Consider the following 22,620-nt stretch of genomic DNA (forward strand, 5'->3'; position numbering starts at 1 on the left):
TCGACACTCACATAATTTTGACACAACATTTCAACGACAACAGACTCTGTCGAAAATACTACTTTGACACAAAGAATTACAATTCAACATTTCATAGTTATAACTTTTTTAATGTATAAATTGATAATCTAATTTTAAATCAATGAAATGGAATTCAAGTTTATGGTATGGGTGATTTGAAATTGTAATGAAAATTTAGATGAATGAAATGGAATACAAGTATTAATCTTTACTTGTTAATACATGTTTAAGTTTTAATTTGAACCTTGAAGTTGAATATCCCTAGAGGGGGAGTGAAGTTGCATGTCCTAATACATTCAGGAGGAGAACCTCAATATGGTATTTTTGTTTATTGTCTTATCTCTTTCGTCTTCATTTACTTTTGTTTATTGAGTCTCATTCATAATTGTACATCTCTGAATCAAGATTGAATCGATTTATTTTTTTAGCATGCATAAATCAATGGTTATATTTGAGGTTGATCATGATGCTTTTAGTCAATTGCATGAGTCAGTGGAATAAGAACCATGTGTGTTATTGGTTCAATTTTGGTGGAAAGAAAAGTCTCAAAGTATTTTGAAAACCATGAAAATTTGAGATTTTGTGTGTATGATTCGAATCATGTACATATCCTGACTCGAATCAAATTGAACAGTGGAAAACCAAAAAAATTCAAACACTCTGATTCAAATCATACTTTTAACTTGATTCAGATCAGGTGGCTTTGTGATTCAAAACACAAGTTGCACTTGATTCGAATCGGACAGATCTAGGTCACCTATGCTTCATTTGATTCGAATCATATTTTACATTTGATTCAAATCAGACAGTTTTTTTCAGATTTCTCTTTTGGCTCTATTTAAATTGATTTGAGTCATTGTTTACACTTGATTCGAATCAGAGGCCTTCTGATTCAAATCAAACTTTGTACTTGATTCGAATCAGACAAGAAATGGTTCAAAATCTTTATGTTTTCTTATTCCACTTCATTTGCTCATTTGACTCAAATCATGAAATACTCTTTACTTGAATCTAACTAACTTTTTCTATTCATTTTTGTGCTTAATATCAAGCACATATAAATTTATTTTGTCATCATTTTTCATAATACACTTTTTCACAATCTACATTGTGATTTTTATGAAATCAATACCCTTTCTTTTTGAAAGTTCAAAAACTCTTGCAACAAAATTCTTTCATCTTCAACCTCAAGTTTTATTTCAGATCTTGATCATGAGAGATTTATAATTTATTAAGGGAGACGCGGTTTTGAAACTAATTATTCTTGAAGATTTGGTTGAGATTTTCAGGTAGCTTGCAAGATTGAGGTTGTTGTAATTAGTGCTGACAAATTCCAGTGAAAAGAAGGAGGTTCTTCTCTCCATATTACCTCGGTAAAGACAAGGTGGAGTTATTCTCAAATCTTCAGATAGATCACCACTCAATAAATCGGTGGAATCAAGGGGTGATTGCCACACACGGAGACTATGAGCAGATTGATGAATCTGGGAGATTCAAGAAGCGTGAATCGAGCAAAGATTGAGCCAAAGAGTTTAGAATTATGTTGTATATAAGTCATTATCCAGGTAGGAGATTTATTTTTCTCACCATTATTGTGGATTAGTGATTGTATGAACTTTTGTAATATTTATCAAAATAAAAAGGAACACAACATGTTCCAATGGGAACCATTAAAGAATGGATTAGGAAAAGCGAGGACAAACTTCGAACCATTATATATCCCGATGTAATCTCTCTCTCTCTCTCTCTCTCTCTCTCTCTCTCTCTCTCTCTCTCTCTCTCTCTCTCTCTCTCTCTCTCTCTCTCTCTCTCTCTCTCTCTCTCTCTCTCTCTCTCTCTCTCTCTCTCACACACACACACACACACACACACACACACTTTTGCATTTAATTTTTGCAGGATATTACATGCTTAGGTTTTCAATTTTCAGTGTAGTTTATCATTTATTCAATTGGTAGTGATTTATAATGTAAGGTTAGGTTTTTTTAGAATCGGAGCCTAACTGAGCTTTAGTGGTGATTAAATTTTGAGAAACTGTTGAGTTCATTGATATTGAATCGTTGTATAAACACACCTCGTGAAATATATAACTGAATCAATTGATTACCTTTTGTGTATCACCATAAAACCATCTTTGGTATTTGTGAATTGGTTAAGTGTTAACGTGATCAAATTCCAACAAAAGTATAATCTTCACATTTTCGCTTTAAACCTTTCGTGCGAATTTTTTTAGAAAACCCTCTAATAATTCATTTTGGAGAATCAGTCAAATTTTTGAATTATTTTTAGAGGGTCTATTCACCCCCTCTAGATCGTCTGGTTACTCCATATTCTCACCCAACAAACCTGTTAATACATGTATATGGTATGGTCTATTAATACATGTGTATGGTTATCGCCTAGTCTATTTTTAAACTAGTATCACTAAACAAACTTGTATCAATTTGATAAAGTAAAGAAGATTCAGTAAACAAACTTGTATTAACTTGAGCATCAATTTGACAGAGTAAACCATATTTAGTAAACAAACTTGTATCAATTTGAGCATCGATTTGATATCTAATTATTAAACAAACTTGTATCAGTAAGCTTCATTCATTAATTAGCAAACCCATAAAGGGTAGAGTACCAATAAAAAGTACCAATAGTGATATTAATGCATCAAAACCCCATAAAGGACATAGTACTTAACATAGTACCAATACATCAGAACAAAGATACAAAAAGACATAATTACATCAATACATCATAACATAGTTCCAAAAGACATCTAAATTAAAAGAAATCCAAAATAGAGTTCCTAATGACATATATTTCGTCTTCTTGATTGGTTGAGATAAACTGAGTCTAGTTTATAGGGCCTAAGGAATATCTTGATGCACTTAACATGGATGTAGGTCATGGTGATCCAACACTTCTATCTGGTTTCCTTATGCTCAACTTCTTGATAGGACTTCCTTTTGCAGATCTTGATCCACTAGCATGAGCAGGACTTGGTCCACTTGCCTCAACAGGTCTTGGTCCACTTGCCTTAGCAAGTCTTGTTACACTTTCCTGAGTTGACTGCAGTTGACTAGGTTGAGGTTAACTTGGTGAATGTTGATCTTGTGTACCATGTGTTGCCTAACCTTGTGTACCCTATGTTGTGTGGCCTTGTGTAGGCTGGTCTTGACTTGTTAGAGGTAGCGACTTACAAGTTGCCTTATTATGACCATTTTTCTTGCACCTACTACACTTAACATGTAAACATATCCTCCTCATTTTGTGATAAGTGCCATTAGTTTATCCTTGCTTTAGGTTACTTTTCTTTTTTACCATGCCTGGCATTTTTTGGGATATAGATAGCTCAACATTAGGATAGTTTGTCCTTTCCCATAGGCTAAACTCATTAACAAGATAAATAACATGCTTGTATACCTCCTGATATTTTCTTTATTGTAAATATCAAGAATATAGTCCTTTATTCTCATGTTCCCGCTCCTCATGGAAGATATGGCACGAACACATGACAATGTAAGTTGCCATATCCTGCATGAGCAGATATGGTCTTCCAAATTGACAGAGAATTTATCTCTCGAGTTTTCAATGTGCCTTACTTCAAAATCAGTGAATAAATAATTTTTATTGAACAACAAAATAAATAATTAATAGTGAACAATCAATGTTATACCTAACAATCCATAAGTTTGTTTATCCACTAATCTCTTAATCCTAATCATGAAACATATAGGTGAAAAGTAAGGAATATAACAACAAAATAAATTATGTAAACCATCAGTATAGTCAATGAATATAATACCTCTTTCTGATATTAGGAAAAATACCATCATCAATATAGTTTCCAAATCTCATTCTATTTGATGCCCGCCTTTCCATCATGTATATTTTGATTTCTTTAAGAATAGTCACAATTGGCATAGATCTTTCTTCAATTATGACACTATTAAAATCCCCTTACTTGTTGTTCAATAACCTATCACACTTGGTGTTTGTCCTAAACAAAGACTTGCTCTGGAACCTATGAGGTGTCTTTATCATATGCTAAAATGCTTCTTCATTCACACCTCTCATTTCTCTCATCTTCATTTCTAAAGCTCGTGGATATGTTGACTTATCAGCTTTCCATATTATCTTTTCAACTTCTTTCTAAGAAACATATTTCTAAAGTTGTTGTACAGATTAGGTACACAAAACCTTTGTTCCACACTAAGTAAAAGCTCATCCATGTCTGACAAAAGACCCTACCAATAAACACAATAGAGGTAAGTACAAAACACCAAAAATATCAAATAAAAAGCATACTTAAAAATCATACAGTTACCTTTTGTTGATATGATATGAATGTATATGTACATCATTGAGTTCTACCTCCAAGATCTTCAATGAGTTTCTCCAAAAACCATGTCCAACTATTCTTTGTTTCACCTTCAACAACAACAAAGGCTATTGTCATCATTTTATCACATGGATTTCTTCTTATGGCTACCAATATATCTCCATAACATATGCCCTTTAAAAAATACATAAGTTCAATGATAGGCCTACATAGTTTGAAATTCTCCTTACATGTTACATAACAGATGTATAATCTCTAGAAATGAGGACTCTTATCAACTTCATTATCTAGAACAGGTTAGACACTCACCTTAGTTGTTAAACCAGGATTTGTTCTAAGAATTTCATGAGAATAGTCATAAGTTTTATTGTATTGTTCTAAAAATGAACCATCAACCATTCCCTTGGTTGCATACCTAGCCCTAACTGCATTAGTCTTGTTTACACCAACATTCTATTTCCTTTGGGCATTTTCCTTGATGTCCTTGATTTTCATTTTAGGATTATATTTCTATGAGTTATGAATTCTCTCACTTAACCATTTTGCAGTCATCATCTTCACATTGTAAGCTCTGCTACATTTATGAACATCCACCAGTTTCCTCAATTGCCAATATCTTTCATTTGGTAATTTGGCACAATAGGTATTCCACTAGAACTCTTCCTTACATGTAGCCATAACCCTTTGTTTGTTCTTTTTAGCAAACTTCAGATCCCTGCTTGACTAGACTACATAGGTAGTGATTGCTTCCATGAAATCAACCTTGGTAGCAAAATAGGCCCCTAATTCCCATTTATAGGTTGTCATGTTTTTTTGGCAATTTGAAAACAATGTATTTCTTTATATTACATTCAAAGTTATCATCTGTTTCACACCCATTTTCCAATTCCTCATTATTATCCTCACTTTCAACCTCACTAAAGTCATTTTTTATATGTTATTTTGCTAGTGCCCTCAATCTCATCACAATAATCTAACATATTTTCAGTACCCTCTTCCAGCAAACCATCATTACCTTCATTTGAATCATCAAATTCAATATCTAAGGCACTATCATAATCAAAGCTCATATCATCACTATCGTCATCAAATTTAGTACCAATGAGGCCAACATCATCTCCCTCACTCTTTGCATTTGTCAAGTCAACATCATTAACCTCGCCATCATTCACCTCAACCCCACCAACTCCATCCTTATTATGTATATAGACTGATGATCACATCTCATGGATCATGGATAAGGAGTTATCAAGTCTTAAACATGGGTATGAATATTAGGAGTAATATTTATACTGGATTGACCCGCTATGAGAATACTATACAGAATGTTATGTAAAGTGTCATAAGTTATTCTCATGGTGATAATGGTGTATACCATCATTCGACCTAAAACCACTATGGAATCTAGATGTAGAATCGAGTACCTTATTGTTGATCAAACATTGTTTGTAACTGGATGACCATAAAGACAGTTGATGGGTACTCCACGAAGCATGTTGAGGGACATAAGTGACCTAGATGGAATTTGCCCATCCTGCGTAACAGGATAAATGTTTACGGGCCCAATATTGAACTGGACAAGGATGACACGGTTTATGCCTTGTGTTAAATATAGACATAAGGGCAAAAGAGTAATTGTACACATAAGTATTATCATAAAAGGATTTGTCATATCACATGAGATTTTCGTGTCTTGGGTAGCAGTGATGTGTTGCTAGATATCGCTCACTGTTTACTATGTTACATACGTGATTTAATATAATTACCAATGCCACGAAAATCTACAAGGTCACACACAAAAAGAACGGATTTATGATAGATAGAGTAAATAAGGAACACCGTAAGATACGGTGTGTAAGACCCCAATTTTGACCCTAAGATCCCTCATGGCATTATAACATTGCATTTGCATTGCCTCAAGGATCTTTAGCATCTTGGTTCCCTTTGCCTTTGGGTGGGACTCCTTGTGATTGGTTTGAGATCACCAAGCATGCTTGAATTATACATCATTGTTTCTCTTACTTTTGTTTACTAACCAAAAGCACAAAAATGTGTCACTAACATCTTTTGTTTGAAGCTTGAGTATCATCCAAGACACTTTGTGGGTTCTATTTAGATGATCAGTCAACACAAGGGAATGGCTTGAGATACTTCCAACAGGTTCGAATGGGGTCTATTCGTCAGTCAAAACGTTAATCTTGAAGGAGCAAAAGTTTGTTCATGAGTTGTCATGCTCGCTAGGCGAGCATAATGGGTCGCCTAGCGAGTCCCAAGAAAAGCCACCGGAATCACCTACGCTCAGAGGAATTTCTTGAACTGTCATGCTCGCTAGGCGAAGCCCACGTGTTTAAAAAAAATAAAAAAAAACGAAAAACGAAAAAAAAACGAAAAAAATAAATAAATAAATAAAATATAACAGAATTTTTTTGGACTTGGGCCTCTCTCATTTGAGCCCACAGGTCCATAAAAATCAGGTTATAAATTCAGAGTTTCAGTGAAACAAAAGGCAATTCTATTCCTATTACCCTGGCAGGGAAAAAGATAGTGAGAGAAGAGCTAACAGAGTTCAGAGCAACCTCCAGAGACTGAAGGGAACTCATCGTCAAAGAACCAATTCCCTCTCATACAAACCCTAAGAGTGCTTTGCAAACCCAACCGGGCAATTCAATTTCATTCGATCTCTCCAGTCAGGTTTGCCTTATTCCCATTACTTTATGCTTTTAATTTGAATGCTCTGAATGTATGAGGTATTATGGATGAATTTGATACCCTTTTGATGCATGTGTTTGACAAGAGGTTTAGGCCTCCTACCCTTGGTTGCTTTTTGTGAGCTTTTTGTGAATTTTAATGGCATGATTCATGTGGTTACATTTTGATTTGGGGGCAACTCTTGATTACCTTATCTTGTTTCTCTAACCTGTTTGTTGAGTTTTGTTTTGTGAGGGCTCATATGACTCTTGCAGAGATGGCTTGCCTGGTGTTCCACTTTATTTGTGGGATACCACCTGGAGGTTTATTCCGATTACTTGTACTGACTCACTTTCTTTGATGGTGCTAGCTTGAGAGATCTCTGGGTTTCTTATCTCTTTAATTGTTGTTACTTCGGATCTTTATCCGTACGGTAGATCTCTCGATCCCTTTAGTTTTCCCGCATGTTACCGATTTCTTAGGTTTTATATAGCCTCTCGTGGCATGTCATTTAAGGTAGCGCGGTTCCTTCATCTAGGACTGCCTTTTTGCATGAGTATCCCTAAACACCCCAAACTCATTGATTTTTCTTCTCCTAAGAACACATTATCTCCTTCTACTACAGACGAGTAAGTCTCCAAAGGTCGAGCATCCGGTAGATTGCGTAGTAACGTCGTTCACCCCAAAACACAACTCTTACCCCATAGGTGGTCGAACTACGTTTTTCTCTGATTTTCATCCCATATGAGATACGTAGGCATAAGACGCGAGGTCTTAGCGAGCACACTCCTCTTTAACCCATAGGTATCCGAGCTACGAAGACTCTGATTCTCAGATTCAGATGAGATACGTATGCAGTGGATGCGACATCCGTGCGAGTCATTTTCTTTTGACCCTTCTTTTAGTAAGTAGTACATTAGATAAACATACACGCTATTCTCATCCCTTCAGTCATGTTTGCACAAATAAATTTTTCACAAAACAACAACCTTTGCAACAAATGTGAAAAGGGCTCCCTAGGAGTACCTAGGATGTTTTGGGTGCCTAATACCTTCCCATTGCATAACCAACCCCCTTACCCAGATCTCTGACATTTTTACTAGTTTTTGATTCGATAAAACTTTTAGGTTTTTGTTCGCTTTCTAACCATTCCTTTGGATAAATAGAAGTGCGGTGGCGACTCGATTTGTATGATTTACCTTTGATTTAGTCAATATCTCTAATGGTAACGAATACCCCGCTACAGAAAAGTGGCGACTCTGCTGAGGAATGAGCATCCTAGTGGGTTTTGCCTACTTTTCATATTTGTTGTATTGTATTGTATTTTTTTTTGTGACATATTTTTGTGCAATTTGGGATTACTGTATTATATGTAATGATTGAATTGCTTGAATATTAATTCCTTGTATGCTTGGTGATCTTTGTGAGATGAGTTCTATACCCGAACTCGAGTGCATTTAGGATAGGAGAATGGCATAATCTTGTTGACTTGTGTGGAGTTATTCCTTAGCAAGTTGACTTGCAAGTCCACTCACTTGGTGGAGGTTATGTTGGGATCAATAATGTCACACATGTAGTTGTGGTTAGACATTACTTTTTCCAATATAGACCTTAGAAGCCAAGGACCTTAGTTTACCAAACCCATCTTGGCCTATTCGTAGGATGTAGTGCGAAAGTCGTTCAAGTGTAAGATTTGATACGATTGTTACGCGATACTACACTCATAAGAGTCTCTCTTGAGAATATTTTTGGAATATGAGTAGTCGTTCCTCCGATAATATCCAAAAGATGGGATGATGACTATGGGAACCTTTTGTAGAACATGTTTGGCAGGTTTAAACCTTAGTACACTCCCTTTGGGTGGTTCTTAACCTAAACTCCATGCTCGTGACTTACAACAAACCCTTGATTCATGGTTGATCCGTTCAGGTATCCTTAATATCAATGGAACTTGGGTGTTGATAAGGTGTAAACCATAATCCACCAAAATGGATGGTTGATATTAAGGATAACATGATCCATCCCATGACCTTTGTTTGGTGTGCTTTTCTTGATCCTTGAGTGTGATTGTTGCATTCATGCATTCATGCACCCATTTGCATTCATATCATCAAAATAATAAGAAAATTTTCAAGGAACTTAAGAGGTCTATTTGTAAAATTTTCAGACATGGAAAGACAAAGAAGGAATACAAAGAAGTACAGTTTCAGACAACCAGACTTGAAAGAGTTAAGGAATTTGACATCTTATGTATTAGATCCCTTGGGTTTCAAGGCTCGTTTCGGGAAGCTTCTTCCTCTTCTGACCACCCAGGTGGATGAAGGATTGATGAGTATATTGGTGCAGTTTTACGATCCCTTGTACCGTTGCTTCACATTTCCGGATTTCCAGCTTTTGCCTACCCTTGAGGAGTATGCTTACCTTGTGGGTATACCTATTCTAGACCAGTTGTTGTTCAGTGGCTTGGAAAGGGTTCCTACTTCTCAAGAGATAGCAGACATGTTACACATAGATGAATCTCTCGTTGATGCTCATATGACTACCAAAGGGGGAATTCAAGGTCTCCCTTCTGAGTTCCTCATTGCCCAAGCTACTATGTATGGGAAGGCCAGGAGTGAGGACGCCTTTGAGGCCATATTTGTACTTCTCATCTATGGGCTAGTGTTATTCCCCAACATCGACAAGTTTGTGGATGTGAACGCTATTAGGATTTTCTCTACTCTTAATCCCGTTCCGAATCTGTTGGGCGATACCTACTTCTCTTTGCATATGAGGAATGCAAAGGGTGGTGGCGCCATTGTGTGTTGTTTGCCTCTGTTGTATAAGTGGTTTATTTCTCACTTACCTCAGACGGTCGCTTTCAAGGAAAACAAGGAATGTCTACGGTGGTCCACGAGACTTATGTCTCTCACTAATGATGATATCTCTTGGTATAACCGTGTATATGATGGTGTGCAGATTATTGACTCTTGTGGCGAATTCTCCAATGTACCTCTTCTTGGTACATGTGGTGGGATTAACTACAATCCTGTTTTGGCACGTCGGCAGCTTGGGTTCCCCTTAAAGGATAAACCCAATAACATTCTGTTAGAGGGTGTATTCTTTCAGGATGGTAAAGATCCCCAAGGCTTGAAATCTAGGATGGTCCGTGCTTGGCGCAAGATTCATAGGAAAGGAAGGAAAGAGTTGGGTCCTAAGAGTTGCATCGCTTTGGAGCCTTACACTGTTTGGGTTCGGAAGAGGGCGTCTGAGTATCTCATGCCTTACGAGTATCCGAGACCTACACCTATGATTATGGCTGGGCCTTCAACCCTCCATAATCAAGGAGTAGAGGAGTTGAGAGACGAAGACCGTTCACGTGCCTGGATCCGTGAACGTGAAGAGTTGCTTCAGCAGATTAAGGAGAAGGATGCATTGATTGAGTTTCTTGAGCATCAGGTTATTGATGACCCTGATGATGTATGGACTTCTCTACTTCCTCAGTCTTCTAAGTTCTGGAAGAGGAGGTATGATCGATTCGCCAAAGAGAAGGCCGATATGGAGGCAGTCTACGATAGGGAGGTGAAGAGGCTTCGCGCATCTTATCTTCCTGTGTCCCGAGCTTTAAATGATTGTTTCTAGGGATCCATAAGACGATTATTTTCCTTTTCTCTTGTATATGATTTCTTTTCCCTGATATTATTTGATGACATATTTCCATATGTGATAAAATGCTTAATATTTCCAGAATTTGCAAATAAAACTCTAAAGTTCCTTTGAAATAAAAAACAAATCATATGCACAAACATTGCATGCATCATATGCATAAGCAGGTTTTGTTTCCGGTCCCTTACCCTATGGTCTAACTCTGTGTCCTTCATTTATTTTGAAGACAAGCTGACTCACCGATACTACACTAGAGCCAACGTTTCAAGACTGATGGATCACTTAGAGCAAGAGAACCGCGAACTGAAAGAGGAAGTGGCCAGATTGACTGCCCTAATGGAGTCATTCATGGCTGCCCAGAGCCAGTCTTCTCCGACACCTTCAACTCCTCCCCAGAGGACAGTTATCTCCGAGATTGTATCCTCTACTGTGCCCGCTGCCAGTGCACATTTTGTTCCAACAGCCATGCCAACCGGGTTCCCGTGGGGGATGCCTCCCAATTTCATGCCTGAGGGTCCTGTTCCTACCTTTGCTTCTCTGTCGGCATCTAGCCCGGTCCTTGCCGTTCCTCCTCCTGTTGTGCATACTTTGCCCAGGGTAGACAACACCATCTATCATTCTGAGCCGTCTGAGGGTCCAGATGTTTATGAGAAGATGGATGCTATGAACGATCAATTTCTTGAGCTTCGCAAGGAATTGAAAACTCTCAGAGGGAAGGATCTTTTCGGCAAGTCTGCTGCCAAACTCTGCTTGGTTCCAAATGTGAAGATCCCTGTGAAATTCAAGGTCCCTGATTTTGAAAAGTACAAAGGAAATACTTGTCCTCTCAGCCACCTGGTCATGTATGCCAGGAAGATGTCGACTCAAACCAATAATGACCAACTACTCGTCCACTACTTTCAGGACAGTCTGTCCGGTGCCGCTTTGCGTTGGTACATGGGTTTAGACAGCGCGAACATCCGATCCTTCAATGATCTCGGCGAAGCCTTCGTCAAGTAGTACAAGTACAACGTGGATATGGCTCCCGATAGAGATCCATTGAGAGCCATGTCCCAGAAGGATAAAAAAACATTTAAGGAGTACGCCCAGAGGTGGCGAGAGGTGGCAGCACAGATCGTGCCTCCGCTAGAAGAGAAAGAGATGACTAAGATCTTTTTGAAGACTTTAAGTTCTTTTTATTATGAGCGGATGATTGCTAGCGCTCCTTCTGACTTCACCGAGATGGTAAATATGGGGATGCGTCTAGAAGAAGGGGTCCGTGAAGGACGGTTAACCAGAGAAGAAGGCTCTTCTGCCAAACGTTATGAGGCGTTTGCAAAGAAGAAAGATGGAGAGGCACATGCTGTGATCTCCCATGAGAAACCAAGAAGACCCTCTGTGAGGAGGAAGACTGTGCGTCCCGCCAGTAACCAGCACCAGGTGGCTCATATAGCACCTGTTTTCAGAGACAATCAACAGTATCAGCAACATAGTAACAATCAGCAACCACATCCGTAATATCAGCAACAACAGCACCGACCGCAACAGCAGGCCTACCAGCCTCGAAACAGTAATCAAACCAGCACGAGTTACGAGAGGAAAAGGGTCACCTTCGATCCTATTCCTATGACGCACGCAGAGTTATATCCCTCTTTGATAGAAAGGAAGCTGATTACTCCGAGAGACCCACCGGCTATACCTGCTAACCCCCAGTGGTGGTATAAGCCTGAGTTACATTGTGTTTACCATTCTGGTGCTCCCGGCCACGACGTGGAGAATTGTTACTCTTTGAAGACCAAGGTTCAAGACCTTGTGAGGTGTGGTATTCTATGTTTTGAGGACGTAGGCCCTAATGTGAAGAAGAACCCATTGCCCGAACATGGGAAATCTGTCAACATGGTCCAGGATTTCCCTGGAAAATACAAGGTCAAATATGTCAGTCATATTCAACAGTCTCTGGTCCAGATGCATCATTTGTTGTGTGACTACAATCATTATGAGCATGACCATGATAGATGTTGAGCCTGCTCTGTTAACCGATTGGGTTGTTGCCAGGTGCGCAAGGATGTTCAGGAAATGCTGGACGAAGGAGTCATTGAGATCCTTCAAAACAGGAATGTTGATGAAAATGAGCCTGAGGTCAATGTGATCTCCCCAGTGTTCCGGATACCCGAGCCTGTTATCATCAAGTATAATGGTAGCAAGCAGAAGGCTTCTCCCGCTCTGATCATTAAGCCTGCTGGTCCTGTGCCTTACTCCTCTGAAAAGGCAGTTCCCTATCGCTACAACTCCGTAGCAGTAGAGAATGGGAAAGAGGTGTCCTTGCCCTCTTCTTCTGTTGTGAATATTGCCGATGTTAGCAGTTTGACCCGTAGTGGCCATGTATTTTCAGCACCGCCGAAGCCTCAAATTAATGCTGATTTTGTTGAACGCCCGATCGGGAACGCTGTGAATTCTCCGAATCCGGCACATGCTGTTAAGCCCTCCTCCGTACTGAAAACTCCTACTTCTGTTGGCTCGAGTGGCAATGTGAAAGAAGACTGTGATGAGATGCTGAGACTCATCAAAAGGAGCGAGTACAATGTTGTAGACCAACTTCTACAAACGCCATCCAAAATATCTGTGTTATCCTTACTCTTAAATTCAGAACCACACCGAGAGGCTCTGCAGAAGGTGTTGGATGTGGCATATGTAGATCACGATGTCACTTTGGAGCGATTCGATAGCATTGTTGCAAACATTACTGCTTGCAACAACCTGAGCTTTTGTGACTCTGATCTCCCTGAGGAGGGAAGAGATCACAACCTGGCATTACATATATCTATGGGTTGTAGAGACGACGCCATGTCCAATGTGCTGGTGGACACCAGGTCATCATTGAACGTATTGCCAAAGTCCACTCTCTCAAAGCTATCATATCAAGGGCCTCCCATGAGGCAGAGTGGAGTAGTTGTGAAGGCTTTCGATGGGTCTCGCAAAACTGTGATTGGGGAAGTTGATCTCCCAGTCAAAATAGGACCGAGTGATTTCCAGATTACCTTCCAGGTTATGGATATTCACCCATCGTATAGCTATCTCTTAGGCAGACCATGGATTCACGAGGCAAGTGCCGTGACGTCCACCATACACCAGAAATTGAAATTCGTGAAAAACAAGAAGCTGGTGGTGGTAGGGGGAGAAAGGGCTCTCCTGGTTAGCCATTTTTCTTCCTTCTCTTATATAGATGTTGAGGTTGAAATTGGAACTCCTTTCCAAGATTTATCTATAGCTGAGCCTATTGAGAAGAGAACTCCTTCATTTGCTTCCTACAAAGATGCAAAGTTGGCCATTGAGCGTGGTGCAACCACTGGTTTAGGAAAAATGATTGAGTTAGAAGACAACGAGTCCCGGGCTGGCATAGGTTTTTCTTCTGGTACTTTCAACAAGCAAGGGTTATTCAAGAGTGGAGGTTTCATCCACACTGGTCTAGATGAGGAGGCTGCTGCCGTTTTTGAAGAAGATACAAAGGATTTTGGCAATTTCATCATCCCTGGAGGGGTCTGCAACAACTGGGTCGTTGTGGATATTCCAACAGTTGTCCATAAGTCAATGTAATGATCACTTTGTTTAAAAACACTTCTCCCATTCTAAAAGGAGGAGTGATAACATTGTTGGCAACATAAATACAATGATATTTTCATTCAATAAATTCATGTTAAATGTTTATTTTTCCCATTTATTTTCCCTTTTTGTTTTTGCATGAAATTGGTGATCACATAAAACCCTAAAAAATAAAATAAAATCAACCTTCTCATCTGCATAATGATTTGCCTTGTTTGAATTCTAAAGCTTTTCATATCCAAAAATCATTATGCAGGTTGATTTCTAAACCCATTGAACATAATGACCCAACACCATCTCCCAATTTTGAATTCCCTGTATTTGAGGCAGAGGAAGATGAGGTTGAAGAGATTCCTGATGAGATCACCCGGCTACTTGAGCATGAAGAGAAGATCATTCAGCCGCATCTTGAGAATCTGGAAACAGTCAACTTGGGGTCTGAAGATTGTGTGCGAGAGGTAAAGATTGGGGCACTTCTGGAAGAATCTGTTAAGAAGGGGTTGATTAAGTTGCTACGAGAATATGTTGACGTCTTTGCCTGGTCATATGAACACATGCCTGGTCTAGATACTGATATTGTGTAACATTTCCTACCTCTAAAGCCTGAGTGCATGCCTGTAAAGCAGAAGCTCAGAAGAACTCATCCTGATATGGCAGTGAAGATCAAAGAGGAAGTTCAGAAGTAAATTGATGCGGGGTTCCTGGTGACTTCTATATATCCTCAATGGGTGGCCAATGTTGTGCCCGTGCCTAAGAAAGATGGAAAAGTCCGGATGTGTGTGGACTATAGAGACTTGAATAAAGCTAGTCTGAAAGATGATTTCCCTCTACCACATGTTGATATGTTGGTAGATAATACAGCTAAATTCAAAGTCTTCTCGTTTATGGATGGATTTTCCGGATATAATCAGATTAAAATGGCACCTGAGGATATGGAGAAGACAACATTCATCACACCTTGGGGAACATTCTGTTATCGAGTGATGCCCTTTGGTTTGAAGAACCCCGGAGCCACGTATCAACGAGCTATGAACACCTTGTTTCATGATATGATGCACAAGGAGATTGAGGTATATGTTGATGATATGATTGCTAAGTCGAGAATGGAAGTTGAACATATAGAGCACCTGTTGAAGCTTTTTCAACGTCTGAGGAAGTATAAGCTTCGTCTGAATCCCAACAAGTGTACATTTGGAGTCCGTTCCGGCAGGTTATTGGGCTTTATCGTCATTGAAAGAGGGATTGAGGTTGATCCTTCAAAAGTCAAAGCAATACAAGAGATGCCTGCGCCCAAAATTGAGAAGCAAGTCTGAGGTTTTCTTGGCCGCTTGATTATATCTCCAGATTCACATCCCACATGACTGCCACATGTGCGCCAATATTCAAGCTCCTCCGGAAAGATCAGTCCCATGATTGGACCGAGGATTGCCAGAAAGCTTTCGACAGTATTAAAGAATATCTGTCTGAGCCTCCGATTCTGTCTCCGCCCGTGGAAGGGAGACCATTGATCATGTATCTGACTGTTCTTGAAGGTTCTATGGGTTGTGTCCTTGGCCAGCAAGATGAATCAGGGAAGAAAGAGTATGCTATCTACTACTTGAGTAAGAAGTTCCCCGATTGTGAGTCTCGATATTCAATGCTTGAAAAGACATGTTGTGCTTTGGCTTGGGGTGCTAAGCGCTTACGCCAGTATATGATAAATCATATGACTTGGTTGATATCCAGAATGGATCCAATCAAGTACATCTTCGAGAAGCCTGCTTTAATAGGGAGAATTGTCCGTTGGCAAATGTTGTTATCTGAGTATGATATTGACTATCGAGCTCAGAAGGCTATTAAAGGTAGTATCTTGGCTGACCATTTGGCACATCAGCCGATTGAGGATTATCAGTCAGTTCAATATGACTTCCCAGATGAGGAAATTCTGTATTTGAAAGTGAAAGATTGCGATGAGCCTACACTTGATGAAGGGCCAGAGCCTGGTTCCAGATGGAGTATGGTGTTTGATGGCGCTGTAAATCAGTATGGAAATGGTATTGGGGCCGTGATTATTACTCCTCAGGGCGCGCATATTCCTTTTACAGCAAGGCTAACTTTCAAATGCACGAATAATATGGCTGAGTATGAGGCCTGTATTATGGGATTGGAGGAATGTATTGATCTAAGGATCAAGCATCTTGATATATATGGTGATTCGGCCCTCGTTGTTAATCAGATTAAGGGTGAATGGGAAACGAATCAGCCTGGTCTCATTCCATACAGAGATTATGCGAGGAGAATTTCAACGTTCTTTACTGAGGTTGACTTCCATCATATTTCTCGAGATGAGAATCGGATGGCAGATGCTCTTGCCACGCTTGCTTCAATGATTGTGGTTAAATTATGGAATGAAGTCCCCAATATCACCGTGATGCGCTTGGACAGACCAGCTCATGTATTTGCAGTAGAAGAAGTAAAAGATGATAAGCCGTGGTATTATGATATCAAATGTTTCCTTCAGAGCCAGATTTACCCGCCTGAGGCATCTGTAAAAGATAGGAAGACTTTGAGAAGATTGTCAGGCAGTTTCTACCTCAATGGTGATGTGTTGTATAAGAGAAATTTTGACATGGTTATGCTCAGATGCGTGGATAGACACGAAGCAGACCTGTTGATGACTGAGGTCCATGAGGGTTCATTTGGTACTCATTCCAATGGACATGCCATGGCTAGAAAGATGTTGAGAGCAGGCTACTATTGGCTGACAATGGAGTCTGACTGCTGCAAATTTGTGAAGAAATGCCACAAGTGTCAGATTTATGCTGATAAGATTCATATTCCCCCGACACTTTTGAATGTGATCTCATCACCATGGCCTTTCTCCATGTGGGGAATTGACATGATTGGCATGATAGAGCCAAAAGCGTCCAATGGACACAGATTTATTCTCGTAACAATTGATTACTTCACCAAGTGGGTTGAAGCGGCGTCGTATGCAAATGTGACCAGGCAGGTGTCGTGAAGTTTATCAAGAATCAACTCATATGATGATATGGTGTGCCAGATAAGATCATTACTGATAATGGATCTAACTTGAATAACAAGATGATGAAAGAGCTGTGTAGTGAATTCAAGATTGCACATCATAATTCTTCTCCATACAGACCCAAGATGAATGGGGCTGTTGAAGCTGCTAACAAGAATATCAAGAAAATTATCCAGAAGATGGTGGTTACGTACAAAGATTGGCATGAGATGTTGCCATTCGCTTTGCATGGCTATCGTACATCTGTCCGCAATTCAACAGGGGCAACCCCTTTCTCTCTTGTTTATGGCATGGAGGCGGTACTCCCAGTAGAGGTGGAGATCCCATCAATGAGAGTCTTGATGGAGGCCAAGTTGATTGATGCTGAATGGGTTCAGAGTCGTTATGACCAACTGAACTTGATAGAAGAAAAGAGATTAACTGCCATGTGCCATGGCCAGTTGTATCAGCAAAGGATGAAGAAAGCCTTTGATAAGAAGGTCAAGCCTCGTATGTTCCGAGAAGGTGACCTTGTGCTCAAGAAAGTTTTTTCTTTCGCGCCCGATTCCAGGGGCAAGTGGACTCCAAACTATGAAGGTCCATATGTTGTTAAGAGAGCCTTTTCAGGCGGTGCTTTGATACTTACAACTATGGATGGGGAGGATTTCACTCGTCATGTGAATTCAGATGCAGTCAAGAAATACTTCGCCTAAAAAAAATAAAAACTGAATAGCTCGCTAAGTTGAAAACCCGAAAGGGCGGCTTAGGCAAAAATGAGCGTCTCGGTGGATTGAAAACCCGAAAGGGCGGTCCAGGCAAAAGTTAGAGACATGAAAAATGAATATAGGTATCCCGCTAGATTGAGTACCTCATCCTGGGGCAATCTAGGCAAAAATTAGGGATTTGGCAAGTAACTGCATCCTGACAAGACTTTGTTCTACAACTGTCGTCCGTCAGAGATCCTTGCTCATTATCAGCCAAAGCTTCAAATACATCGGATTCAGAATTGGTGGAGAAATGGTCATTATGTTCAATGTAGCCCTTTTCCAATATATATCACCAATTTCAAATTTGTAAAGATCTATGGAGTCTTGCCATTCGCAGACAACCATTCTGTCAAATAAATTTGAGCCTTTTATCCAATTATTGGCACTCTTATCTGTTTCTATTCAACAAATGTTTTGCATGTTTTGATTAAGAAAATATCATTGTTTTAAACGATCAAATTTTTTATAATTTGTTTTTAAACAAAGTGAACATTCACAATGACGAAAGGATACTTAGGAGATCCCTAGTGCTCTCCCAAGGGTGGTACGATCCCCAACAGGGTAAGATTTTTTGTCCATATTCCTGGCATGACTGTATCTCCTCCCTTCGGAACCCCTTGTGGTTTATCCTACCAAGTGGATTGCTTGTTGAGAGTCACCTATCTTCCCTTCAGCAGAGTAGCAATCTTTCTTCCTCAGCAGCTTGGATCTCTTTGGGCAAGAGCGGTATTTGGTGGTTGATCCCGATAAATCCTTTATCTCCTCAGATAGATTCCCCAGTAGAGTTGTTGGTGTGGTGGACCTTGTCTGTGATAACTCTCGTCCCCAGCTGGAATGATTGATGATTCATCCCTTGCAGAGTTCTTTGCTTCCTGGTATCTCTGATCCCCAGCAGATTGAATACTCCCCGGTGAACTTGGCTTTCTCCCTTGAGATGTAGTACCGGGTGGTTGATTCCTGGACCTGGTTGTGTTAGATATATCTGTCTGTCAGCATACATCATACATAAACCACGCATATTCATGCATAATTATAACATTCAGATATTCATGTTGCATTCTTTTCCATATATCGTTGTTTGCTGTCTCCTACTATTTGGTGATATACTTCCCCGAGCAGATGTGTTTGTCTGATCTCTCCATATAGAGTCAGCTCCATAAGCAGAAAGCGTCTATCCTTTCTTCCATATTCCCCACCGGGTCATATCCTCGTGGATGTTGATTGTTTTTGTTCCTTCCCAACACATATACTGGGATGGTTTTCCCCATTGAGTTATATCCTCACCGGGACAAGTCTTGATTTGGTGTGCCTATCTAGTTTGATCCTAGATCGGTCTCTTGAGACTCTTTTCCTGTTTCCCCGTGGTAAATGAATAATTGCTCAATAATTAGTAATTATTATCCCCGGCGGAGTCTGTGTTTCTCTACCCTCATACCGGTAGTTGTAAACCCTATTTCTTCCCTTTTTGCAGAGTAACTATTTTTGCTCATCTTTAATTGGTGACAGTTATCTTCATCCAATATTCGGTGATGATATCCCCTCATCTGCTTGGATAATTGCCCTGATTACGCAATTTATCCCCAGCGGGTCATCTCTCGTCTACCTTGTTGTTGTTGGTAACGATTGTTTCTCCCCTGAATTGGTCATCATTATATACCTAGTTTCGGTATCCCGATGCCTTTTCTTTTCGGTCGATTTATCCTTTATTAACCTAGTAATCGGTTGTGGATAATCGTCCATGCGAGTATATTATCTATGTTCTGACGGTAATAAATAGTATATCTCATGCACTCTCGGGTCTGAAGCCTTTTGTTCTTCCCCAGTTGAGTAAGATTCGTATCCCCTTTGTGGAGCCGAATATCCATCCTATAATCGAGTTTGCTTTTAGCCCTCTTGTGGATGATGAGTGTTTTGGGAATATTCCCCAATTCACGCCTTGGTTGGTCACCTATTATATGCCCAGTAACCGGTATCCCTGGTGTTCCTTCCTCTCTGCTCCCTATTATGACTTTTTGTCCCCTGTGGAGTCAGAATCCCTGAGTTGAAGTATACCTTTTAGGTTTTCCTCAGACGTTTTGAAGTTTTGATATCTCTCACCCTTATGCCGGTCTTGGATATTCATCTCTTCCTGAGCATGTTGTATCTCTCACCCTCATACCTGGCGTTCAGATCACATGTCTCCTTGAGCTTATTACCCAGTAACCGGTAATACCTCGTCCCGCTGCTTCCCCAGGAGTGTCCTTGTGGACATCCCCAGCGAAGTCCCTTAGTGGATTGTTTTCATCCGGATTTTATCCGAAGTATCCGTTGTGGATAGTTTTTTTGCTGTATTGGCATATTCCCCAATACATGCATCTTCGAGTCAGCTCGAGTCTTTCCATTGGATTTTTTCCCTTTGGAATTCTGTTCCCCACGCTTTGAGTCGTGACCTGCTCGCGCATTTTTATCCCTTTTCTATCCCCAGGAGAGTCCCCAGGGTCTTGGTCCCATGGAGTGAATTGCTCATATGGATTATCAGTGGCTTCTGATTTCTTTGCTTTTGTGGACACATATCTCCACAGAGTGCTACCATTTTTCATACCTACATTTGCATCATGAGGTCTCTTAGGGACCAAAATTCGTCTCTTTGTTATTATTTAAGCCCATTCTACCCCGTCGAGACGAAAATTTTAACCTTCACTTCTCCGGCTAGAATGACCTTAAATAGGGGCATCTGTAAGACCCCAATTTTGACCCTAAGATCCCTCATGGCATCATAACATTGCATTTGCATTGCCTCAAGGATCTTTAGCATCTTGGTTCCCTTTGCCTTTGGGTGGGACTCCTTGTGATTGGTTTGAGATCACCAAGCATGCTTGAATTATGCATCATTGTTTCTCTTACTTTTGTTTACTAACCAAAAGCACAAAAATGTGTCACTAACATCTTTTGTTTGAAGCTTGAGTATCATCCAAGACACTTTGTAGGTTCTATTTAGATGATCAGTCAACACAAGGGAATGGCTTTAGATACTTCCAACAGGTTCAAATGAGGTCTATTCGTCAGTCAAAACGTTAATCTTGAAGGAGCAAAAGTTTGTTCATTAGCTGTCATGCTCGCTAGGCGAGCAGAATGGATCGCCTAGCGAGTCCCAAGAAAAGCCACCGGAATCACCTACGCTCAGAGGAATTTCTTGAACTGTCATGCTCGCTAGACGAAGCCTACGTGTTTTAAAAAATTAAAATTAAAAAAAAACGAAAAAAAAAAACGAAAAACGAAAAAAAATAAATAAATAAATAAATAAAATATAACAGAAAATTTTTGGACTTGGGCCTCTCTCATTTGAGCCCACAGGTCCACAAAAATCAGGTTATAAATTCAGAGTTTCAGTGAAACAAAAGGCAATTCTATTCCTATTACCCTGACAGGGAAAAAGATAGTGAGAGAAGAGCTAACAGAATTCAGAGCAACCTCCAGAGACTGAAGGGAACTCATCGGCAAAGAATCAATTCCCTCTCATACAAACCCTAAGAGTGCTTTGCAAACCCAACCGGGCAATTCAATTTCATTCGATCTCTCCAGTCAGGTTTGCCTTATTCCCATTACTTTATGCTTTTAATTTGAATGCTCTGAATGTATGAGGTATTATGGGTGAATTTGATACCCTTTTGATGCATGTGTTTGACAAGAGGTTTAGGCCTCCTACCCTTGGTTGCTTTTTGTGAGCTTTTTGTGAATTTTAATCGCATGATTCATGTGGTTAAATTTTGATTTGGGGGCAACTCTTGATTACCTTATCTTGTTTCTCTAACCTGTTTGTTGAGTTTTGTTTTGTGAGGGCTCATATGACTCTTGCAGAGATGGCTTGCCTGGTGTTCCACTTTATTTGTGGGATACCACCTGGAGGTTTATTCCGATTACCTGTACTGACTCACTTTCTTTGATGGTGCTAGCTTGAGAGATCTCTGGGTTTCTTATCTCTTTAATTGCTGTTACTTCGGATCTTTATCCGCACGGTAGATCTCTCGATCCCTTTACTTTTCCCGCATGTTACCGATTTCTTAGGTTTCGTATAGCCTCTCGTGGCATGTCATTTAAGGTAGCGCGGTTCCTTCATCTAGGACTGCCTTTTTGCATGAGCATCCCTAAACACCCCAAACTCATTGATTTTTCTTCTCCTAAGAACACGTTATCTCCTTCTACTACAGACGAGTAAGTCTCCAAAGGTTGAGCATCTGGTAGATTGCGTAGTAACGTCGTTAACCCCAAAACACAACCCTTACCCCATAGGTGGTCGAACTACGTTTTGCTCTAATTTTCATCCCAAATGAGATACGTAGGCATAAGACGCGATGTCTTAGCGAGCACACTCCTCTTTAACCCATAGGTAGCCGAGCTACAAAGACTCTGATTCTCAGATTCAGATGAGATACGTATGCAGTGGATGCGACATCCGTGCGAGTCATTTTCTTTTGACCCTTCTTTTAGTAAGTAGTACATTAGATAAACATACACGTTTTTCTCATCCCTTCAGTCATGTTTGCACAAATAAAATTTTCACAAAACAACAACCTTTGCAACAAATGTGAAAAGGGCTCCCT

This window comes from Lathyrus oleraceus, chromosome 7, assembly GCF_024323335.1.
Source record: "Lathyrus oleraceus cultivar Zhongwan6 chromosome 7, CAAS_Psat_ZW6_1.0, whole genome shotgun sequence".
NCBI classification, from domain to species: domain Eukaryota; kingdom Viridiplantae; phylum Streptophyta; class Magnoliopsida; order Fabales; family Fabaceae; genus Lathyrus; species Lathyrus oleraceus.